A 27,119-nucleotide genomic window follows, 5' to 3' on the forward strand; every position below is an offset into this window, starting at 1 on the left:
ATGCTCCAAGTCACAGAACGAATAAGTCATGAAGCTGACGAAGAACACAGGCCACCAGACTCCTGTAAGACAACTTTTCTACCAAGGACTGCTGGCATCCCAAAATACACACAAAGAAAACCACTAAACCTGCTGAAAGTGACCATCGGTCCCACTCTGGGATTAACTACTGACAACCACCTTGTGATTGGCCCGCTGGAGGAGGTTATTTCTGTGCTAACAGAGACTGTGGGGTCACATATGGCAATCTCTAAGATATAACATCTCTGCCTAAGACTCTACAAGACTCACAATGTCAATTTGAAAACTGTTAGTACCTACATGACAGTTGCACAAACACACACGCATACGCATCATTTGTTTGTTAAGCGAAAGGTTATCCAGACAAGAAATATGCTTTCTTCTTTGATGACATAAAGATGTGTGATTGCATAAAGAAATTGCCAGTAATAGACACGAGTGTAAGAAAAAAAAATCAGGAGTAAAAATGATCAGCTAGGCAAAAACATTAACTGTATGCAGGAAAGGACTCAACTCCTGTTCCTCAAAGTCAGTGTTTCAGAGAGCTCCTCTCTCTTCCCTTTGTTCTCTTTTGTTCCTACCTTTAAGAACAATTATCCTAGCATTCCTTTCTCACTCTTTGCTCTTCCTCTGTCATCTTTGAAAGGTTTGATTTGTTTTCTCTTGTTGTCAGATACCTGTTTTTCTTTGCATTTCCCCACCACCACCCCAGTTTCTCAGAATTGGACTCTGCATCCCTGAATCTCTACTGATCTACTTCCCTTTACCACGAGCCTCCTTCCTTAACCATAAAGAAGAGAACCAGAGAGCCTGAGAGGATGGATGCAAGTCATCCCTTGTACAACTAAGAAATTCTAATACCGCCATATGCAGACCCGTGCTGTACCAAAAGCTCTAATCATGAGTAATAAATGATGAGACAAGGTGGTTCTATCCCCAACAGGAAAATTCTCAAGTTAGAAAAATACTAATAAAACAGAGCAGCCTCATAGACAGTAGATTTATGCTTTATAGCTGTTAAAGCCCCACACTTAACCAGCCAGTGGGGCAGAGTCATTCCCATGGATCATAAATCACTGGTTTTTCCACAGCACTCCACGTTCACCTTCATGTTACTACTAAGACAAATGCTACCTTGGAGTTCAAGGAAATTTGCATTATGTGGTAGGATTATATGAATTGCCGATCTAGTGCTCCTGAGTGCCTGCAGATTGTCATAAAATAACAAAAGCAATACTATATTATGGAATTGCTGTTCACAGCACTACTCTTGATGGTAGGCCAAAGTACTGGAGAGCTGTAGAGTTAGGTCCTAAAAACACATTTGAGCAAGATACGGCTATTTGAAAAGCTTGTGTTCATTTTTCTACAGAACAAATGAAGCATAAAATCTGTGGAAACAACATCAAGCACAATGTTTTCACCTAGTTCCCAGCAATTTCTAATAGCCAGGCCCACAGAAAAATCACCACGACTATAAAAGACAATGGACTTTAGAAAATAAATTATTATCAAATCTCTTCTCGATGGGAAAAAAAAAGTAAAAGTAGACCCTGTTCGCTATAGAGATCAACAATGCAAAATAAGTGTGGTGAGATGCTAAAAGTGAAAAACAGAAGCTCAATGTTCCTTGAGTTTGTTACAGCAGTTGTTCATGGACTGTCTTAGGGGAATCCCTCACCCCCATGCTGCTCCAAGAACCCACTGTATAACTAATATGGTTCCATAGTCTATAAGACACTAGCATTTTTTGTTCAGATGCATGTAAGCTGATAATTTTACCTAAAATGTAATAGTGTGAAATAATTAAAACTATCAGGAGTTATTTAAAAATAATGCTAATTTTACCTAAAATGCAAGTGTGAAATAATTAAAACTACCAGGAATTATTTAAAAATAATGCTAATAAATAGACGACTATATTTTCATTACAGTTAGCAATATCAGAATCATGCTAAAAGTATGAGAAGTAGAAGAAACTATTGACCATTTAGATTTAAAATGGGCATACATAAAATTGTAGTAGATTTTAATATTCAGAAAGAATTATATAGAAAACCCTATGCTGTATACCTCTAAATCTGAGGGGAAAAGATCTCATTTGTCATATTGTCTTTGATTAATATTTACAATTTCAACCATTTGAAAATAGATTTGAAATGTTAGTTGTCTGATCAAGTATTTTAAGAAAAAAAAAACATTAAGGCAAGATGTAAAAGAGATTCCATGTGTTCCATGTAAGATGATGCTTAGGCATACATATGTTGACCTTCTCTTCCAAAATTTCATTGGATGTGGAGCAGCGTATTCAAAATGGAGTAGATATAGCCCCAACAAAACCACAATAACTGAGCTAAGAGCATCTCTAGGTGTTGAGAATGATGTAGCAAAGGAGCATATGTAGGGAAAGGGAGGAGGCAGCTATGGTTGAAAACTGTAAGGTTTTCAGAAAGGCCCACACTTGGACAGTGTGCATTCAGGGTGATGATGAGAGGTAGGATAATAATCAAGCTAATCACATTTGGAACAACAGGGCCAAATACCCTATGTCACCATCATCACTACACATTCAGAGAGAAAAGCAGAAGTGTTGCTGTCTCCCAAGTAAAAACAAATTTTGCATTCTAAAAAGTTACCAGAGTTTAGCTAAAACTCTCAGTAGAGTGTTAGAGTAAGTGATAAAACCTCTCCGAGCATGGTGTAAGTGTTAGATGACAGGGAACGTGTGCACTAAGGTGAATCCTGTCTGCTAAAACCTCTCACTTATGTATAGAGCACTCACATCCCATGCAGAGGAATCTGAAAGAGAAGCAAACCTACCCAAAAGAGAAGAAATGCCTCCCAACTCTCTACTATCTATCATCTATCTATCATCTATCTACCTATCTATCTAATCTATCTACTATCTATGTGTCATCTATCTACTATCTATCTATCGTCCATAATCTATCTATATTTTAAGATTTTACTTATTTGGGAAAGAGAAAGTGAGTAAGAGAGAAAGTATGAGCAAGGGGGAGAGGCAGAGGGAGAGGGAGAAGCAGACTCCCCTCTGAGCAGGGAGCCCACTTTGGGGTTCAATCTCAGTACCCCAGCAGACACTTAGCAAACTAAGCCACCCAGGTGCCCCCCAACTGTCTATATTAACCAGTCTTCTCATTAATTCATAAATATAAACAAACAATCAAGGATCATGAAACAACTGAAGAAAGAGAAAGAATGAAAGTACAAAGAAAACCAAAATTAACTGTGGATGAAACAGTAACAATTCAGGAAATAACAATGATTGAGGAAAATTCTACTCAATATTTTCAGATCAGAGAAAATACTGTATCCAAAACATAAGAAGGAGAGCTACAAAAAATAAATATTCAAAAGACAAGGTAAAATTCTTGGTAATTAAAATATAATTATAGCAAAAATAATAATACAGCACTGGGGAAACCTCCCAGGTTAGAAAGCCAAAAGACAAAGGTATAGACAGAATGAAAGAAAAGGTAAGAGAAGGAAGTAAAAGCGCAAAAGGCAAAATATGGTCTCTTAGAAAGCAAATAAATAGAAGTAAAAGGAAATATAGAATGGGAACAAGTACTCATAATAAATGAAAATGCCCCAAGCCTGAAAATAAAAGATTTTTGACCCGAGATCGCCCTCTAATTGCCCAGCAGAGAAAAACAAAAAAACGAAAAGAACAAACTGTACATATATATCAAATCTGTTCCTTTTAGGGCAGGTAGCCATAGAACTCTGAAGAAAGCATCTAAAAATAATAATAATGTGTACATGATATGGCATATAATAACATTTGTGACAAATGAAAGTAAAATGCTTCTTGTATCAGTAAAAAAGGCAGAAAAGAATTTGTTCAATAAATTTCATTCTAAATGCTAGAGCTATCCCTGTGCATAAAAGACAAATACCAGTTTCCTCATGACATCTTGACATTTGTACTCCATGTGAAGGAAGAGGAAGATGAACAACAAAAATAATAATAATAAAAGTAATTCAATGTAATAAATGAAATCAGGAAAATAAATCTGTCTAGAAAGATAAGGATTGATGAGGGCACAATCATTAGGATTGAAGGGAGTTTATAATTTCAGAATTGGAAAACTTAGAAAAATCTGCAGAGCAAAATCACTGCTCTAAATATGAAGCAAGTTTAACTTGGCATGATGTTGGATTGTCAGAGGTCTTAAGTTCATCTCCCAATCAACAAATGTGCATTTATAAAGCAGAAAAATATAGAAGTAATTCCACAGGAAAAAAATACATTTTTTGGTGGCAGTGATATTACCATACGATATTGGAAAACCAGAGTTTCCTTATCTATAAAGGAGGATTTAGATTTTACTGTATCAAGTGAAGTCCATCTAAAAATTCTGTGATATTGCTAAAAACTCAAGTTTAAAAAGCCTTTAAGTTAACCACATAAATACATTTAAAATATGGCTATCTGTATATAGACATGTTCATTAAAATACCATTTGTAGTTACAGGAAAAAAAATGGAAAAATACGCACTCCTATTACAGTGGGTTGTTTAAAAAACAATATTCCACTTAATGACATATTTCATCAGTCTTATAAAGAATAAGGAGTTATTCTGTTATATTTTTGAATAAAATAAAAATCAAGTTAAAATGCAATGCAATACTATCTTACACTGGAAATATAGAAAACTGTCAATAGTAATTCAAGCGAAGGTTATATATTGTTTAAGGTTTACATGGCTCATTTATTTTCCTTTACCATGTGCAATAATTGCTAGTTTAAAGACATTTCTAAATAATTAATCAAAAAATGAAATTATGTGAATGAAAATAAAAGGCATCCAAGGCACCTTAAATTTTTTTAAATATTTCATAAAAATACAAGAGTATGACTTCCATTATAGGAAATGACAAAGAAAAGCCATGTGGTTTATATACATAACCAGAAACATATTTAAAGATGTGTAAAAGTATTGTATATACATACGTACTGTTGTTTGCAAAGATTTCTGAAGATGACTTTCGAATCGGGATTGGGGAAAAGAGACACATGAAAAAGACCATTATCTTTTTTATCTTATTTCTGTACTTTTAACTGTTACTTAATAAGAACATACTATTTCTATAGAATAATAGTGAAGAATATACATGGATGCTTATACATGTATGAGCAACTGGAATACACACACATATCTAAGAATATATAGATCATTTGACATTTTAAGAGCATTTAACTCTGTATTAAGCACTTAAACATATTGAAATTTTAGTGCTTAATTTATAGTAAATCTGCATTTGATCCATTTATGAGGAGGATATATTGCATAACAAATACTTTAATAGAAATATCTACGGTTAATATAAATACAGCTAGCCACCTCTGAATAAGTTATGTAAAAATAGTAAGGCATGTAACTTGTTAGAAAAATCCAGTATTTATCAACAATTATTTGGGAATTTCTCACATAGTTGCATGAGTGTTCTTCACTGCAAGTTATAGCACTATTGTAGCTGAAGAATGCTAAATTTTTAATTTTTTATCTCAGTCCTGGTCTGTTCAGCCTACAATTTCATCCCTAAAATACAAGGACAAACACTGAGAATCAATTGAAAATTTTTTTAAAATTAAATAGATATGCAAAAATATTTGAGAGAGAAAAAGGTACTGAGTTCATTGGTCTCCAAAACTGAAGTCACATACTGAGAAAGGTGGTCACTGTGCCAAGTAATGACCTTCCTTCCCTTCTTATGATAAATGGCGACAGAATATATTTTTGGTTATTTGGGTCACTGTATTTTGTACCCCTTTCGTAGAGTAGATACACTGGCATTTTCACTAATAATTCCCTGAACAAAGGCATACTTCAGTATTATCTGAAAAGAGGAGAGGATGGGATATTCCCTGAACTAAGGCATAAATTTGGATTAATCAGAAATAAAGAGGTATTTTATACTAGGATTTTAACTTTCTTTTTGAAAAGCAATGTATATATCAAGTGAGAAGTTGAATTTCTTCTTGTTCTTGGTCTTCAAAATACTCTTTAAAAACTTTCACCCAAACTTAATGCAATTCAGCAAACATTTGTTTCAAACTAATTGCTTCTGAAATCCAGAAAGCACAACTCTGACACAATAAACTTGAAAAATTAGCTACTGGTCATGCATGGGCTCCAAAGAATTGCATATTTTTCTCAGGTTCTCTAGTAATGATATTTAAAAGTAATACAATTTATTAATCTTTTATACACAATTCAGTGCACTTCTTTGTTCACTTTAATGACAGATGACATTAGCCAAAATTATAAAATTTTATTAATCTAAAGTTATTCATGATGTATACAGATTCAAAGAAATCTCCTTATAATAGAAGTAGAAATTACTTTAAATTGGTTGGGTAATGGTATTAAAATTTTCCATTTAAAAATATCCAGTTGATGATTAATGTACCATTCCATACTCCAAGGCTCATTTTGTATTTTCTAACTTCTGTTTCTGAGCAAAAATTTAATGAGAAAACTATCTAACCTTTAAATTTTCACTGAAATATTTTTTGCTGTGTAAAATTCAGGCCAAATGTTTACATATATATGCTAGAAAAATTGCAATTTGTAAGTGTAAACTAAAATAGAATCTGTGCAATCAAAATAATTTGTGCCAACTGATGACCAATTAAATAAGACAACTAACTAACTAACTAACTAACTAACTAAATAAATAAATAAGGCAACCAAAAAGTGGTGCATTTTCGTAGACCTGACTCTCCAGTGATAGGTGGTAGGGATAACCTAAGAATCTCCCAGGCCTCTGGAAGCCATCTCTGTAGGGCCCATTGGCAGCTCTTACTTGCCACCATCATCGTCTCTTAGTTCAACTAGCTCAACAGCAGTCAAACTGATCCTATTCAGTTTTTCCCACTTAAAGCTATGATAGCATTTCTATCTACCAAGGAAAATGACTTTTATGAAGCAGAATTGAAACTTTTTAAAGCATACAACCCATATCCTCCTAAGACTTCTCATTGCAACCCAAATAAGATACTACCTTCTGTAGGCCAGGCCAAAAGTTCCCATTTGATAAGGTTCTGTCCATCATTTTTGACTTCACCTCATTCTGTAATGACCTGACATGCTCAGACCACTGTTTCTCATTCTCCCAAACATGCCAATCTCATTCCTTTTAGAGAGCTTCTTATATATGCTGTTTTAGATTTCACATGAGAATCCTCCTTTCTATCTATAGAAAGATAGATAAAATAATACATAGTCATATATATATATTTAATTCCAATATCATTCACCATATTGACTGTCTTATATTAAATAATTCCAGCCACATCATGAGATATATGTGTGTGTGTGTGTGTATGTGTGTAGTTTTTTTTTCCAATGCCGTTCACAATGTTGACTGTCTTGTATTAAGTAATTCCAGCTACACCATTCCAAACACTATCTTTCTCTATCATATTACAGATTTTATCTTCTAATTTAATACTTATATATATCTGAATGATCTAACTTATTTTTCTGTGATTATTGTCCATCTTCTTTCTCTAGGGAAGGGGTCTCCCTTATTATCACTGACACAATTCATTGAAGGGAAGAAAGTAGGCACACGTATTTGTGAACTGGATGACTGATGAATGTCATCTCTGGCTTTTCTGTATCTCCATCTGAAACTCCTATTAGTCCAATAAGTATTGGAACTGATGGATATTTCCACTCTTCCTCTTAACTTGTCATTTCTGCTTCTTATCTATCTTTAACTCTATGTGCTGGAAAATTTTCTTAACCATCTTCCAATTCACAAGTTTGACATTAATTAAGGTCCTTTTTTCTTATTTAACTTAATATATTTTGTCAAGGGGAGGGATATTATTTTAGTTTTAAAACTAAAAAATGGTAGACTATGAATATTCTTTCCCAGCTTATCTAATACTGATGAATACTTGTTAGGAGTCAGGAACTGGCTGTGGTCTCTTGTGGTACCTTACAGCATACTATCTGCCCTAGCAGTATATAAAGGCTGCCAAGGAATGGGATTTGGCTTGCTGACCTTCCTATTCTCACCTTGATTTTTCCTTCATTCTTATTGTCTTTTTCTACTTCCATGCCATCTTTACCACCTATGTATGCTGATACTGGAGATTGAAGTTGACACATGACCTAGTATTTCTTGGCTCTTGACCTCAGCTCTACCGTAGGTTTTTTTTTTTTTTATCCCTTGACTTGGAACATTTTTGAGAACTCTTAGATAAGACAGCTAAAGAGACACCTCTTCTTCCTATTTGTGCATATCATAAACCCCTATCCAGATATGGTAGGAGATGCAGAGACAACACTACTGATGTGCCCTCAAAGAGCTTGCAGTGTAGTGGAGACATGAGCTCACATACCTGACTATCACTGCAAAGTCAGGAGAGTTCTGTATGACAGGGGAGGTAATAGGTAAAGGGTTATAGGAAAACACAAAACCAACTCATGTTAATTCCCTTCAGAATAAATTGGGTTATGAATAAATTTAAAGTATAAAAGAACAGGCATGATTTCTTCTTCACAGCATCCATTTCTGTTTATTTTTTCCATTTCTGTTTAATAGATAGATACCATTTTGACTATTTATAATCTTTACAAATGTTAAAATAAAGTTATTACATTACTATTAAAGCTTTTTATGTTTGCTTCATTAGTTATATTTCTTTGCATACCAGATTCTACTGTTGCATTTACAGTCTCCCACATGTTTCCTGACCATTTATTTCAATGGCTCTATTGGTTTGTTCAATTTTTTATTATAATTATTACTAACTCCCTTCAATAGTTAAAGTTGCATGAAATAGATCAATAACAAGCAGTTTAGAAGTTAAATATCCAGATAGGCATATTTTCAGGAAGAGAGTTCCATATTTTTAGTAAGTGAATAAATAACCTCTTTATTACATAAAAGGAAATATAAAAGAGAGTTTCAAAAAATACCCAGTTTAAAATGGATAATTTGTGGTTGTCCTAATCATTTCACATAATATGAGTAAAACACTTGCTACATGAGAGCTACGGAGTCTGATGTTTGATAAGAGAATACAAAAAACTTTATAAAGCAGGTTATCTGATCTATTCATTATGTTTCTGTCCATGAAATTAGCAGATATAAAAGTAAATTTTTGTTTATGATGTTCTCTATTCCAAGAACATTGCACAGCAAAAACAAAAAAAAAATTAACTTGTCATGTTCCTCTATTATTTTACTTTCCACTTCATTTGTTTCTGTTACATAGCCGTGTACTTTATTATTACTCATGGTTACTAACAGGCACATTCGATTTGGTTCCAATAGAAGTTTCTGTCATCTGCTAAACTATGAAACTAATGACTGTAACATGTAACAGGTTTAATTACCTGTATTGATCCTAAAGTGTTTATCTCCTTGTTTGTTCCTTAGAAATAATCCAGTTAACTCTATTTATAATGTATTGATGAGTTAATCGAGTTAATCTTGCAAAAGGAAATCTTTTAATGTCTACAGGTGACCTGTTTAATATCACTCATTTACTTTGTACTTGCAATGTTCAGAACATCATTTCACATTTAAAACAATATTCAACTTTATTTCCTTCTGTAGGCTTTCAGCATTCTTATAACAGTTAGTGACAAAATATGAGCTGGGTATCTTATTAAACTTCTTTAATATTTGTGTGACTACTACAATAATTAAATAAAGGGCATTATCAATTACTCTTTCCATCTCTCTTTCTCTTTGTCACACACACACACACACACACACACTCATACACACACAGGAATATAGGTATGACTTTTGTTACTTTCCCATTCCTCAGTGTATTTGGTTTATTTGGTTTAGTCATCTGAATATTCCAGGAAAAATTCTGATTAGACCCTGCTAGATCTTACTATCTTTAATCATACACCTGAAAAAAAAGCAGTTTGGTTTTACTTTATATACAGGGTGAATTTTATAATTAAGAAGTCTTTACTTAATGAATTGACTGCTTGAAAGCTGATAATCTGTGGTCCACCTAAAGCAGGTAGGCATCTTAATGTCATTCCAAATTCCCTTGAAAACCATATTTGTTTTTTCTTCCATCTTTTAGTTGATCTAACTCTACATAGTCATCTTTTAGATCAGTGGAATATAGATGAACAGATGAAATTAACTCTCTAAATGCACACACACAGATATCCTTACTACTTCTACTTCCCTCCATGTTCCCTACCAACACTCTATTCTGAACCCCCATCATGTCTCCTGGGCTTTTGTCATAGTCTCAAACATCCTGAAAATTATCCTCATTTGTCCTCGCTTACTTCTATGCCAGTAAAATTGTGTCCTGGCTTCAATCTCTTTACTGGATGTTCCCACACTGGAGTATTCTCCCCTGGGAAACTTTGCATTATCTGATCTTTTTGACCTCTTTAACTTTATCTAGTGTCCTTCTTTCCCTCTTTCTCAGTGTTTACACTGCAGCCTCACAGATCTTCTTCCTCTTTTTTCCTCAAACTTTTTCTTTTTCTCTCTGCCTTTCCTCCACAGCCACACTCACAGTTTCCATATATGCTCCTTCCTGATATTCCTTCTGGCTCCTACCCCATCAATCTCTTTCAAAAAACAAAATGTTACTTCCTTGAAAATGCCTTTCCTGACTCCATATAAATTTAGATCTACTATTGTAATGTCTTATAACACTTTTAGCTTTGTTTCAGAGCAGATAATTTGTAATTTTGTAACCATGCGTTTGTTAAAGATTATTTGTCTTTTTCCCCATTAATTTGCAAGCTTCCTGAGGTCAGAGGGCAAGTACATTTCTGTAAATCATTGACTATAGTCATATAGATACAATAAACCAATTTTTCTCTTCAAAATTAAATGAGTATATAATATAAATATAAATATTTCTAAGGAGCCATATGTCTGTAGGGGCTTATATATATTTACATATACCATATTTTAAATACATATCATATTTTAAAAGCCTTTCCATTTACTTTGAGCAAATATTCCAATAATTCTGATACTGAATATGTGTCTCCATAGATGCTTTTAAATATTTATCCAAAAACTTGAAATATTTATTCCTTTTATGGACAGTGATATTGTACTTTTTACATTTTAAATCTAATGAAGTTAGGCAATTGATCCTGATTTGAGTAGAATTCAAACTGAAAAACAAAATGTTTCATTGTTTCCCAATTTTTCGTTACATGGTGATATACTCTTAAATATCATTTTAAATGCTGTTCAATAAAAAAAAAACTGAATGAGCAGAAAAAGGAAACCTTTTTGTTAAATAAGAATAAAGGAGTATTTGTCTTTCCTATCAATTTTGTAGTGAAAATAAAAATCCTTGGAAAATAATGCAGAATTTATTTATCATCTTGACTGGTCCCATATTTACTAAATACAAACGGAGTATAATATGTCTTGTTAATTTTATTACTCATGTAAACACATTAAAATTAAGTGTGATGACGGCATTCATTTCAAATTTTGTCAAAAAACAGTGTCCCTGTAGGTCTATTGTTTTATTGTCTAAAATGGGAAATCCAGAAATGCATAATTTAAAATACTAGCCTTGTATCATTATTACCTAAATCGTTAGTAATTAGTAACTGGCAATATGTCAAAGTTATTAAAAACCCCTGATTCCATAACTGATCAATAACTAAGTAATTATAAATAAATTCTCTATTCTGGGCCTTGTAGAAAATTTAACTATTCATATGTGGTCATGGAAGACCAACAGGCTAATATCACTCTCACTAGCATAGTTACCTGACTTAGTAACCAGTCAGTTACAAAATATAAAATATAGTTTCAATATTTGTTTACCTGTGAGTGCTGATTAGAGATGTTAAATCATTCTTATGCTTGATTAAAAAAAAAACTGGTCAGAGTATTGAAGGAACTGGAGAATTTAGATGATCACAGAATTATCTGGAAATGGTAACCATAGGTATGAAATGAATATTCAAGGATTATCTTAAGTGTATCATGTAAAACAATGGAATAGTTTATCACTGTAATCCTTTATCAATGTAGTAAATGTTTTATGTATAATAAACATAAAATAAAAATAAAACATATCTACAAGCAAAATAAAATAAAACATAAATAAAAGATAAAAAAACTAAAACAAAATAAAACATATCTACAGCAATACACCAAATGTTTTTCTTTTAGTTTTTCAGGATATGTTAATTTTTAAATAAAAATGTAAAGAATTCCAGAGGTGCTTTTATACAAAAAATACATAAAAAAAACTTAAAGTAGGGAAGTTATTTAATCAGAACTGGTAAGAATTTTACTTTTATTTTTCTAGGAAATGTTCATACTTAAATGAGCAGAAGATTATCATACAAAATGTATTATCTAACAATTTGGTATGACAACATTAATTTCACATGTCTAGTTACTAATTTATGTTTTTCACCATTTTAGGTATTTGCTTTAATTTACATTATTGTTTCCTACACTTTTAAATGCAGTGCACAGAATTCTAACAGTTATAAGACGGTGGTGAATACACTTACTTCCGTTCTGAGTAGCTCCAAGGAACAACACGTATCCTTAAACTTATGTATTATTAGGATTAAATTACTGAAAATACTAATGCTTCATTACTAAATATAAGAGAACAATATTGAGTTTACCATTCTTAACGGGATGTTGCGGTTCATGATTTTGTGAAAACACCTTTCAATTCAGAGTTAAACACATTGGCAATAAAATATTAAGTGTTCAAATTTGGTGTGAATAACAAGGACTCACCGAAATTGAAGTCCCTGTAATATTCTTGATTAATACTGACTATACTCTTTGAAATATCATCCCTAAATGATTCAAAACATTATTCAATACATTTCAATTTTCAGAAGTCTTTGAACCATTTCTCATCTTAGTCATTCATATTCATTCAGTTCACTGACTTTTTATGAGAACTCACTATGTTTTGGGTACTGTCTGGGTGCTAGGGAAACTGGGATGACAGAGAACAGAGAAAATAATAAAAATGTCTCCATCAAAGAGGAGATAGAAAATTATCAGATAAGTAGATACACATATAAAGAAATATCAGTTACAACGTTTAAAAAAATAACCTAAAAGAATCAAAAGTGACTAGGCTTGGCATTTTAGATAGTATGTTCAGGAAAAGTTTTTTGAGCACAGATGGTAAATGAGCTGAAATCAGTATGAAGAAAGCTTCAGGTAAACGGGACGGTAATTGTGGAGGCCTAGATGTGGGAGTGTACTTGATGTGTTCAAGAAACATAGAGGCGGTGCACAAAAAACAAGGGAGTAGAGAGGGAGATTGGCAAGAAAAAAGGTCGAAGGTGAGCCAGGATTCAGGTTATAAGATTTGTAGAACAAAATAAGGATTCTGAGTCCTGCTTCTAGGTGGAGGCAGAGAAGGATGGAGACCATTGAATGATAACATAATTCTATTTGCAGTTAGTGAGGTTGGGGGCACACCTGAGTGGCTCAGTTAGGTGTGTGATTTTTTATTTCAGCTCAAGTCATGATCTCAGGGTTGTGAGATGGAGCCCCGTGTCCAGCTCCACAGTCAGTGTGAAGTCTGCTTGAGATTCTTTCCCTCTCTCTTTGCCCCTCCCCCATGCTCTCTCTCTTTCCCTCTCAAATAAATAAATAAGTCTCCAAAAAATTGAAAAATAAAATAAAAAGAGAGGCTGGTAAGCAGGAAGCCAGAAAACCAGATGATAGGTATTGAGCTGTCCTGTCAAAAGTGAATGATAGCTTTGAATCGGTGCTAGTGGTAAATTTTAGTGATGCTAAAATTTTTGTCGAGAAATATTTTAAAAGTAGAACAACAGAACTGACTAATGGATTAGGCATACGATTAAAGAGAAGAGGCATCAAGGATTCCTTGGTCAGTCTACTCATTCAAAAATTTCGTATTGAAAAATACTCTATGTGCCCATAAGGTATAAAAAATTGTGGAGTTGGACCCCCATGTTCATAATAACAATGTCCACAAGAGCCAAACTATGAAAGAAGCCATGATGTCCTTTGACAGATAAATGGATAAAGAAGATGTGGTCTATATATACAATGGGATATTCCTCAGCCAGCAGAAAGGATGAACACCTATCATTTGCTTCCATGTGGATGGAACTGGAGGGTATTATGCTGAGTGAAATAAGTCAATCGAACAAAGACAATCATCATATGGTTTCACTCATATGTAGAATATAAGAAATAGTGAAAGGGACCATAAGGGAAGGAGGAAAACTGAGTGGGGAAAAATCAGAGAGGAAAACAAATCATGAGAGACTCCTAACTCTGGGAAACAAAGGGTTGTGGAAAGGGAGGAGGGATGGAGGATGGGATGACTGGATGATGGGCACTGAAGGGGGCACTTGATGGGATGAGCACTGGGTGTTATACTATCTGTTGGCAAATTGAATTTAAATAAACTATTTTTTAAAATTGTGGAGTTTGAGAATGTATGTGGAAGAAAAAAATCATATATATACAGTATTTGCATTTCTCCATTATTTAACTTGCACATTTAAAAAGTATATTCTACTTGGGTAAAAAATTAATCTGAAAAGAAAGCAACAGGATAAAGTCTGTCAACACACGAATGCCACAGCAAAGTCAGAAATCACTAGTCCCTATTCTCAGGAGACATCAACAGGCATTTTTAGTTTGTGGAGCTTTTTCAGTCTCCCATACAAAAATAAATATAAGAGATGAAACGAGGCTTGAATAATTTCATTGGGAATTTCCAGCATATTAAAATGTAAATATTTTTCTTGTGTCAACATTTTTCTTTGAATGCTCACACAGGTTTATTCATTATTATAAACTGACAAAAATTTATGAAAATTTCTAGTTGATCTGGTCAAATCTAATTGCCTCCTGTCACTAATTCGGCTGGCCCTATGCACAATTGGTCTTAATACTGCCAACTTCAATCATGGCAAGGAGAAAAGAATATATTAAAGTTGCAGACGGGGGTAAGCTATTTTAATAAAAAGATGCTATCTCAGCTTTTTCACTTATTAATACTTCCACATAATAGAATTTCTATCATGATTATTAAAAGTGATATTATTTTTCCAGATAATCCTTTTCAAAATTTAAAATTATAAAAATAAGAGGGATACTGATTAGTTCATGATTGTAAAAGGTGCTTTTTCAACTAAAGGAGCTCTCTAAAACTAACAAAGATTCAAATAAACTTGTAGCAGAAATCGACCAAGCAGGCACTCCCACATACCATTTATTTGATTTATTTTGTCATGAAAATGGAAAGGTAGTCCTTGCTAAGCTTAATTGAATAACATAGATCAGAATATTATATCTTTGATACATTTATGATTTTTGTAGAGCCAACCGATTTTACATATAACTCCTCTAACATGAAATATGACATAAGTAGCATCACAGTGACTGTTTTAGGTCACAAATTTGAAATGTCTTTCCATTATATCATTTCTAAGTCATTTCTCTCTGTGTCTGTGTTTGATTGGGTGAAAGTCACATCAGAATGTTTGGCCATAAAACTAAACCTAACTCCACTAGTGTCTTTCAGAGTAGTGCCATCAATCTTTTAAAAGGTGAATATGACCTTATGATAATGTATCATGCTAAAGACAAGATTTTAAGCCTTACATGGTCTACTTCAGCAAGAAATGACTTATTAACTGGCACTGCAATTGAGATTATTCACCAGCATTCTTAATTCAAACAATGACTAGTCCAGAGTTGGGAAAATTAACTATGGACTATAGTTGACAAGATAAAAACAACTTAGGATAAAAAACAATAGATTTTTCCAGAAAGCAGCCTTTCCCAAAGCTTTTAGTACTGGAAATTAAATTCATTTCTAAAAATAACTCAATTTTAGTAACTTTGAGGTATTCAATAACAACAACAACAAAACCAGAATAATTCTATTTATTTCCAATGTAAAACATTCTGTTGCTTAATTTAGTTATGAAGGAAATGAAATATGAAGAGATTATATATACTGCATATTAGGAGAGAAATATCTATTACTCTCATTCATGGCATACTTATAAATTTAGCAAATAATACTATTTCAAATGCCAAAAGAATACTACTTTTTTATGCAAAACTCTTCTCACCAAATTATCTCCCAAGAATTTAAGGTTTATTTTTAGCTCAGAGAGAACTCTCTGCCACCTAATTCATAGAATAAATCTCTTTGTCTTAATACTTTACTTTTATTCCAAATGAAGCATGAATGCTACCCTATTACTTCTTTGATGAGAAAAACACTGTTGTTCATATGCTAAGATGTAGTTTTCCCATATTCCTGTTGGCGATATTATAGGTTTTAGTTTCCACTGTAATACAAAGAAAAATCAAACTGGCTACTATTTATATACCATGAGAGCCATACACTTTTTTTTTTTTTAGTGGAATTTAAGTTTTTCAGAGGGAGTTGTGAGGACAACATATGAAGAACTTAATTTCTCTTGATCTAAATATGCCTCCAATCCAGTCAAACATCACTTTTCCTCTTCTGTTTGGATATTCCCTGTAATAAAACATCCAAACATCTACTGATTTTCGGTAGAGAAAAAATTAGACAAGCATTTAAAAGAGAATAAATAAAACTCATTGAGCACTAATGTTCTCAAAAGTTTGAAATATTTTTATTGGTATTCTTCATAATTATTTACAGGAAAAATTCCAAAATGTACTTAGGAATGCAAAAAATAACTAGTATTTTATTATTCTAGTTGATATTTATTTCTTCAATTATTTGAATATTAAACTTTTTTTTCTATGAAACTATGATGAAAGTATAATTTTTTGAACATTGTTCCCTCTTCCAAGTTGCAATGTAAAATGTTGCTGTGAAAAGGAAGTCTTTAGCTTTGATATTTGCTTGATGTACTGAATTACTGCATGGAAGTAATATTCCAAAATATTACCTATTGCTTTATTTCTTTAGATGTAAAATAAAAGTTAACATTGCTATTGAAGAATATACATTCTTCATTTAAAAACTGAGCACAAACTTAATAAAAGTAAGTATTCTAAGGTATTAACATTTGCTGATATTGATCATCTATATTTATTCACATGATAATAATTCTCAGGTTAACTCTGAAAAAAATAACAAAACTAAAGTAAATACATCCAACTTTATAAGCTTGATAAATTTTATCATATTTTCTTAGATTTTGTCTTTTTCCACCCTCAAAGCATCATTTTAACATTTAACTTGCCAACTAATGTGCATATTTGCATAAACCTATACTTAACATTTATTCTATAGGCCCCTAGGCAAAAATCTAAGTTAGCTTAAAAGGTCAAAAATGTAAGATTTGTAAATGTTACAATAGTAATCCTGATAGTTCACAGGGATGATATATTAGACATCAAACATTGTGCTATAGACAGGAAATATCCTCTCCCTGAAAGTAATAAAGAAGGTCAGTGTCTAACTGTTTTAATAATGAGAATGTAAACTACTAAAATATTTTTTTTTGCGATATCAAAACAACCTTGTCTCTTAAAATCATTATTAGTTTCACACTGTATTTCAATAGCTACCAAACATAAATTGTGTATGTTTCTAAAACAGAACTTTAGAACACATGAAGCAAAATGGACAAAATTAAAGAGAGGAATGAACAAGCTTTTAATAATAGGTAGGATTTTAACATTCTTCTCTAAGTAGTTTACAGAAAAACAAAAATAAAATCAGTAAGATAGAAAATTTAAGCACTGTCAAGTAACTTAGCTGATATTTATAGAACACTGCATCTAACAAGAGCATAATAATTACTCTTTCAAGAGCAAATGTTATATTACCAATATAGATCATGTGGGGACCATATATCTGTTTTTAATAAACTTTAAAAGTTAAATAACTTCTCCTGCTCCCTCTTGTTTTATCTTTCATGACCATTCCCCTCAATAAATCTTTTGCGTAGTTATTCCCACTCAGCTTTGGCAATACCGTCAGTCCCGCAAGAAAATGAGAGGTAAGAGAAGTTTGGGACTTGGCTCTCTCTCTGGCTGGCTGGCAAGGAGGACCCATACAAAATTTTATTTGTAATATTGAGAGTTTCTGGCACTGATGGTCTGATTGCTGAAGATTTCAGAACTTTTGACTTGGAGAAATGTACTGGTGGAAGGGAACACCCTCTCTGATGCAGTGATTCAGGCATTTAAAAGATGCAGGAAAAGCAGTGCTTACACAAATAGTACAGTCCTAACTGGCACCCTCTGCAATGAGAAATGAGGTGCACTAAACAAATAATAAAAGTGTGAGGCCCAGAGGATTTCTTTGGCATCCTATAAAGTGGGCCTTATCTCCCTCAGTGAAAAAGCAGATACAATTCCAAAGATCACTGAAGATCTGATACAAGTGTAGAGATCTAGAAACATTAAAGTACTCTGATTGGTCAGGTCTTTAATGCTAAGGTCAGGGCTATGAGAGAGAAAGTAGACAGCTTGAAATATAGAGCGGGGATACTTAGGTAGATGTCTCCAAAGATTTTGGTTTTGTAAGATTTCCTTGAACAATGAGACTTTTAGAGGAAGCCCTTCCCTCCATAGTTAGAACTATCCCTCCTTCTCTTCTAGATAGCAACAGTTGTCCCTTAGGAAACTTTTACCTCCTCTCCTGGCTTATTTGACAATAAGAATGGTTAGAACCCAGGATAACCCACTGGAATATGCTGAGTCTGATAAGGGAGAAAAGAAATTTTACCCCTTGGTGGAGCTACAAGAATTAGCTACCATCTACTGGTAGGAGTCCAAGATGTATTCTTGGGGTTGAACATGAGAATGATTGATCCAGAGGGCTAAATATAAGATTAGATGATAAATAAGAAATTCTTACTCAGGAGTCATGTCTCAGGTTGCTGTCAGGACTCTGAGTGATGGGATGTACTCCTTGCTGGGGTAGTTCTTAGAAACCTGGAAAATGCAGTGGTTCACGCTGACTGATAGGACTGGACGTCACTTTGGCAGGAGATAAAGTGATAGGACTGGACATCACTTTGGCAGGAGATAAAGGCAAGGGTTTGGGAAAAGCTGAGGAAAATGGACATACTGGAATTTCCAATCACAAGGGAAAAATGGACGAGCAGGAAATTAAGAGCGATTGCCCTGATTAAACAAACAAACAAACAAACAAACAAACAAACATCTCTTAATCAATTCACAGACCTCTAGGACCAAGGCGGTATTGGGCTGGCTGCTTGGCTGTCCCTCCTCCCATCCCCCTTCTTGTGCTTTCATTCTCTCTCTCTTTCTCTTTCTTTCTCTCTCTCAAACAAATAAATAAAAATCTTAAAGAAAAAAAAATATACTTCCCAGCAGAGAATGCCAGAGGATTTGCTTTATTAAAAAACAAAACAAAACAAAACAAAACTGTTTTTTGATTTGGAACCCATTGGCTAAAATGGTTGTAGGGTCCCTGGAGCCCCCACAATAATTATTTACTGTAATTATTTACTGTATTATAATCAGAATGTTTCTCCAGTATTACATCTTGTATTGTTTCCCTAGTTTCCCCTGAGAAGGACTAATGGTCATTTACCAGGTGACTACACCCTGGGGAAAGGCATACCCCAACATTTTGATGGCTAAAGGGCATAAATACTAGTTGACATTAAAACCAGGAGAACTGAAGTATCATCACGGCCCCACTTTTAGAGGGAGGGCTTATTGAGGCCATGTAATAAATGAAGTGCTGACTAGAGTTCAGCTTACAGTGGCTCCACAAGGTTTTCAGACCCACCCAGTGGTCGTTTCCCTATTCTCTGAATCTATCATTGGGCTTGGTAGAAATAGAGTAACAACCACATGGGGTCCTTCACATATTGGATAAAAGATAACATGGGGGAGGGAAGACAAATGGAAACCCCTGATATTGCCCACCTATTCAAAATAGTAAGTAATATAAATATTTAATAAAGAGCTACCTGGGTGGCTCAGTTGGTTAAGCATCCAACCCTTGGTTTTGCCTCAGGTCATGATTTCAGGGTGGTAAGCTTGATCTACTCATCAAGCTCAAAGTTCAGCATGGAGTCTGCTTGAGATTTTCTCTCTGCCTCTCCAATCCCCCATTCTCACTCCCTCTCTCTCTAAAAGAAAAAAAAAAAAAGTCTTTAAATAAATAAATATTTAGTAAAATATATAAATTATTTTATATATAATACAAATATTTATCTATATATATTATACCTATGGGATCTTGCTCTCTCTCTCTCTCTCTCTCTATATATATATATATATATATATCCATCCCAGGATTAAGAAAATGCCAGAGATTAGTGCTACCATTAAGGAGCTGAAGGATAAAGGATACAGGGTTGGTGATCCCTACATTTTTACATCTAAAATTAAATTCAACCCAATGAATTTTAGGGAATACTGTAGACTACTGCAAACTCAACCAAACTGTGGCCCTAATTGCAGCTCCTCTACTAGAAGCTGCATAGTTGCTAGAGCAGATTAATAAGACCCCAGTACATTATATGCAGTTGCTCATTTGTTCAATGTGTTTATTCTTTTCTATTTATATGAGGAAACAGAACCAGAAAGAGTTAGAATCAGAATAATATTATGTATAGTTTTGCCCCGTATGGCCAGACTGGGTGGTCTGGGGTCTGGAAGGAACAGTATGATAAGAATGGAGACAAGAGGTTTTGGGTTTAAGGTATGTGGACAGATGCATTTATACCTACCAGAAAATATCCACCATGGCATAGGCACTAACCAACCAAAGTGACTTGAACAGCCTACCCTGGCCTTGCTTTGTTATTAGCCGTCACAGGACAACACAGTGGGCACGTAAATAGTCTTGCCACAGTAGCAAAGATAGAAGCTACATGTGAACTGAACAACATAGACTTCTACTTACCAAGGTTTGCCTGTCTATCTTACCTATCTACCTACCTATCCAGCTACTGTTGCCTCGGAATGTCCAACCCACCAGTGACAGAAACCTGAACTGAGTCCTGGGACATGGTTCTATTGCTCAAGATCAGCAAGTCCATTGGTGGTAAATTGACTAAGTTGGGACCCTTTCATCCTGTAAGGCTCGGTGTTTTGTTTTGTTTTGTTTTGTTTTTCCTCCCAGGGAAAGACACCTACTCTGGGTATGGGTTTTCAAATCTGTCTGCAGAACCTCAGCAAGTACTGGCATATTGGTGTTGACAAAAGACCTGATCCACAGGTATGAAATCCCACACAATATAGCATTCAGTGAGGACTAAATTCATAGATAAGGAGGTGTGGAAGTGGTTCCATGGCCATGCACTCTACAGAACAATCAGCCTCAGTGAGCCGTGGAATAGCCTAGTGAAAGCTCAGCTAAAGCAACAATTCAGAAGCAATGCTCTGAGAGAATGTATATCGTTCTTCAGGAAGCAGTATATACATTAAATCAGAGAACTCTATATGGAGCTGTTTCCCCCATAGGAAGAATCCGTAGGTAGAGTACTAATCAGTGGAAATAAGAGTGGTCCCAGGTGCCATCACTCTTTATGACCTGCTGAGGATTTTTTTGCTTCTTGACCCAAAACCTGGGGTTGGCAATTTTCATCCACAAAGAGGTCTCTTTTCAAAGAACACTGCAATGATTTCTTTGAACTGAAAAACATCACCACTACAGGAGAGTTTGGACTTCTGGTTTTCCAGAAACAGCAAGTAAGAAAAGAATCACACTACCTTAGAAAAAGTAATTGGCCCCGATCAACAGAAGGAGGTTGCACTGGTTTTGCGAATGGAATCAAAGAGAAATATAAAACACAAGTTATCTACTTAGATGCTTCTTAGTTTTCCTTTGCCTGTTTATAATGGTAAATGAACATGCACAGTAACTTCGCCCAAGGAGGCAGTATGATGACTAGGGGGAATAGGAATCTGAGTCATGCCATCTGGGAAGTCATGAAGATTTGCCAAAATGATAGATGAGGATGAAGGGAGATCAGAATGTAGTAGGAATTAGAAAATGAGGTATGAGCTGTGGCTCCAAGACCACCTGGTATAGGAGCTGTAATTTATTTTACTAACTTCATTCTACTCAGCTTCTCCTCTGGAAGACAGATGGACAGGATCCATGGAAGACTACATGAATATGTGTATCTTTTTCGTGCAAGCTATAGACTATGACACCCATGGAAATGTTCTACTCAGATCCCTTTCAAGAGAAATGTGATATGAAGAGTATCATTGACAGATGTCTTAGCTCCATTGGTAGGCGACTGCTCTGGAACCATTCAAAGAAAAGGCAAAGCCAGGGTACTAATCCTGGCCCATTCCTAACACAGGATTCCTTTAATGGGGAAAACCATTGCTATGGTCGAAACTTTCTCAGAACCATGCTGTGTCAGAGGGTCTCCCCATCCAATTCTTCCTTTATTTTCCCCTCTTTTCACAGCTGTCATATTTGCATTGTTGTCTGGAAATTTTCCCATCTGATTTCTGTCCCCTTCTCCCCTTTTATAATTTTCAGACATTTCCATAGTAACTCCTTTGAGCAACAAATCCTATCTGGTGTTTGCTTTTAGGAGGACCCAGACTGACACAATTAATAGAATTAATTTGCCTCTGGCCAAATTGAGAAAATACAAGACACAGATGACCAATATCAGAAGTGAAAGTGGATGTCACTACAGATCATAAAGACTTCAAAAGGATAATAATGGAATATAATGTGTGTTTTTCCAAGAAAGAAGGAAGTTTACCAATTAGGAGTCAGGCAGTCCTGCAGGTGACATAGGTACAGTAGTAATTCCTAGCACAAAGGTATTCATGAATTGGATCTTAAGTAAAAATAATATAATTCCGCTATTTGCATATTAGACTTGAATTTTTTAAAAAGATTTTATTTATTTATTCATGAGAGAAACAGAGAGGGGAGGGGGGCAGAGACACAGGCAGAGGGAGAAGCAGGCTCCATGCAGGGAGCCTGACGTGGGACTCGATCCCAGTTCCCTGGGGTCACTCCCTTGGCTGAAGACAGTGCTAAACCGCTGTGCTACCTGGGCTGCCCAGATTTGGAATTTTTTGAATAGGAAGTATAAAAACATAGTATTTTAAAAATAATTTTTGAGAAGGGCTATATCATTTTAATAACTTTATTTCTTTTTTAAAAGTTATCTCTAATGAAGAATCACTCAAAATTTTTGCAGTCTCTGTTAACCCTATGTCATTTTTCAAATTGTACTCGATTGCCTCAAAACTCTCCACTCTAGCATGATGGATATAAAGTAAATAAAATAAGAGTGGAAATTAAATAATACCAGGGAATACCTGGGTGGCTCAGTTGGTTGAGCATCTGTGTTTGGCTCATGATCCTGGGGTCCTAGTATGGAGTCCCACATTGGATTCCCTGCGGGGAGCCTGCTTCTCCCTCTGCCTGAGTCTCTACCTCTCTCTGTGTGTCTCTCATGAATAAATAAATAAAATCTTAAAAAAAGAAATTAAAGGATATCAAACTCAGTAACAGATTACCTCTTCAATTATGATTGGGAATAAAAAATATGACATTAAATTCCTTAGTGATCTTTCTGAAAGGAGGATAGATAGGCTTGGCCAAGTTTCAATCAACTAGAGGATTTTTTTTCTTAATATGGAAAAAGCACCTAGACAGATGATTTAATGAAATAATGTATCTCTTTATGAGTGCTAGAAAAGTGATTTCAGCAGGAGTATGTTCATATTTGTAAGAATGTACATATATTTCCTGGATTAAATAAAGCAAAATTGAGGAAATTTTTCTTCAGGGAAATAGGGAAAGTGGTCATTGTTGTAGTCAAATAGAGACTTGAATACAGACAGACATTTTTTTGAAATACTTATAGTTTAATTTTTGCAATTTTCAAGTCCTTCAAATTTTCTCCCTAGATTCATCTTTCTTTAAGGAAAAAATACCTTTTTAAAGGTTTGATTTAAAAAATGCATATTAGATTCTTGTGCTTTTAAAACATTCCTATTTCTCCTCTATCAGGTTCTTGCCCCAGGCAAAAACCAACGCCTCACACAAATATTGAAAAAGAAGAAGAAAAAAAAGAAATCTCAAGAGACATACTAAGATATCTTAGGATTTGAACAATCAAAAAGGCAAAGGTCATATGGGTTATTTGAAAACTCCTTTGAGGGAAAAATTGATCTATTCCTTTAATGTTCTCCACAACAAGGATTAATTCTCTTTGAGTACTTTAAATAATATAAGGGAAAACCCATTAAGGAGAGGAGACTCAATTCAGTGCTCTGACCCCCTGATCCATATGAGAACTTTCAAAACCAATCCCAGACTAATATATTCTCTATTGATTTTGATTTTTATATTATCTTAAACCCAGAGAGGGTTTATTTCCTTCTAAAAATATAATTTAAAATGATCAAATAATACTCTATCCCCAAAGTTGCTACTAAGAAACTCTCCAAACACTAGAAAAAGTTCACAGTAGAGACAGGAAGCAAACAGCTTGGGATAAGAATATAAATTGAAATTTTATCAATTCACATGTCATAATTTATTCTTGTTTCAAAATGATGAATATTAAACAAGTTAGACTTCACTCTAATGAAGTCATAAATAATAATAAAACATTCTATATTATTGTATATTATATACAACATGTAACATAATATATATCATATACTGATATAGCAGTTTGTAGATTAAAAGTAGCTTTGCCAAATTTAATCTACACAACAATGATGTGAGTAGGCTTTGCTTTTAATAGCTTATGCAAGCAGTCAGTGGGCAAGCCAGGAGGCAGAGTCTGAAAGTCACAAAGGGGAGGTGAGGCTGGGAGGACATGCTAACCTCAAAATCGCTGTGCTTTATGGAGCAGCCTCCAGAGTCTGGTATTGGAGCATCCCCACCCTACAGGCAGCGCCTGGCAGCTCTGTGTTCTAGGTCAATGGCTTCTAAGACTCCAGTTGGATTCATTGGACAGGGCAACATGGGTTATTTAATGGCAAAAAAAAAAAAAAAAAAAAAAAAAAAAAACCTCATGGCTGAGGTGTCAGGGTGGCTCAGTCTGGTAAGTGTTGGCCCTCCCCTCAGGTCATGATCCAGGGGTCCTGGGATCTATCCCAGCCTTGGGCTCCCTGCTCAGTGGGGAGGCTGCTTCTCCATGCCACTTGTGCTCTCTGTCACACTCTCTTGTTATCCCTCTCAAATAAATAAATAAAATCTTTAAAAAAATCTCATTCTATCTATTCATTATTTATGATGGGTTCCCTGATGCTACAGGCAGTATCCAGATGGCAGTGAACGGTAGTCTTCCCTAGCAGATTAGCTGAAAAAGCTGACATTATTACAATGTTGCCTGCCAGTATCAATGCAAGAGAAGCTTACTCTGAGCAAATGAAATTCAAAGAAGAAGAAGAACAAGAACAAGAACGAGAACAAGAACAAGAACAAGAACAAGAAGAACAAGAAGAAGAACAAGAAGAAGAACAAGAAGAAGAAGGCTATTAATAGATTTTAGCACTATGGATCCTACAGGTTCAAAAGAGTTGGCCAAAGAAATGGAGAAAATGGGAGCATTTTCATGGATATCCCTGTTTCTGATGGTGTGGGAGCTGGTCCATTTGGGAAACTCGTTTATGGTGAGAGAAGTAGAAGATAAATTTGTTGCTGTGCAAGAGAGTCACTGGGGTGCATGTGCTCCAATGTGGTTTAATATGGAGCTGTAGGGACCATGTAGGCTGCAAAGATCTGCAACAACATGATGTTCACTACCAGTATGACTGGACCTGCTAAAGCTACGGATCTTGAAATCCGGGTAGGGCTTGACTCAAAACTGTTCGCTAAAATCCTAAATATGAGCTCAGGATGGTGTTGGTCAAGTGACACAACCCTGTGCCTGGGATGATGGATGGAATTCCATCTGCTAGTAACTATTAGGTAGATTTGGAGCAACACTCATGGCTAAGAATCTGGGGTTAGCACAAGGCTGCCACCTGCACCTAATCCTTCTGGACAGTCAAGCCCAGGTCTATAGGATGATGTGTGCAAAGGGTTACTCAGAGAAAGACTTTTCCTGAATCTTCCAATTTCTATGAGAGGAGGAGGCCTTTTGAGTTTGCCCTTTGGCTGTGAACACTGTTGGATATCAAACTCTATCTTGAAGCCTCCTTTTAGCTCGCTACCCAAGTAAATGGGTTTAATCAAAGGTCACTTGTCTGCTGTTGATTGTCTAGGTCCCAGTAAACTCTAGAATTTTTCACTGTTTTTTTTTTTTAATCTATTTAGCAAACAGGTATTATCTGATTTTTTTTTTTTTTTTTTTTTTTTTTTGCAAGCCACTAATCATCTCTGTTAACTACTGATTGACCTTTTTCAAGAGTGATCCCTGAGTATTGTCAACCAAATCATTTCATACTTCAGTCAGGATATTACTTACTCCAATTTACATATAAAAACATATTTTTGCAACAGGATGAAATCTGTCTTAAAGAATAGAAATTGATGTAAAGAAAGGAGTTAGAAAAATAGGAAGTTTAGTGAATTGCTACCTGTGGCCCTCAGGGAGTTTGTCCTGCTAAACAAGGTGGTATGCTTGCTTTACAAAGGTTACTGATTTATTTTCCAGGGAGTTGAGAAAGCAGGAGAATTCCTTGCTGCGTGTTTCATAATTTGGACTCTGTTATATTATCTTAGTTTTGTCCCTCTTGTAACAACTCCCAATACTCAGCAAAATTGTTTTTTATATTGACCCTTCCTTATGAATTCTTACTATGTTTTTTTTCACTTCAAGAGAATGACATCTTTAGAACTGTTTCAGAACCATGATTGATATTTGTTTTAATTATTTATCACATTATTCTAAATATAACCATATTATTTTGAATTCAAATAAGTTTGTATGCTGATAAAAAATATTTTGTGCAAGTTAAGTAAACCCTTAGGCCTTAGTTTTCTTATTATAAAAGTAGGAAATTACAGTAAATTATTTCTGAGCCCCTTTGCAATGCAAAAAAATAAGTAAGGACAACTAATGTTAAAGAATAAATCCCCGGAGTAGTTTGCTTTTCTTATTACTATGCTTCAAGGTAGTATTATTTACCATAGTTTTTTTTTAAACATCTGTAAATGTCTATAATCTATAATAAT

General features: G+C 34.5%; 1 pseudogene; it reads left to right on the forward strand.

The window, feature by feature from the left end:
• Positions 1–26,086, forward strand: LOC140611581 (3-hydroxyisobutyrate dehydrogenase, mitochondrial-like; annotated as a pseudogene).
• The last annotated feature ends 1,033 nt before the right edge of the window (positions 26,087–27,119 follow it).

Source organism: Canis lupus, chromosome 20, assembly GCF_048164855.1.
Source record: "Canis lupus baileyi chromosome 20, mCanLup2.hap1, whole genome shotgun sequence".
In the NCBI taxonomy this organism is placed as follows: domain Eukaryota; kingdom Metazoa; phylum Chordata; class Mammalia; order Carnivora; family Canidae; genus Canis; species Canis lupus.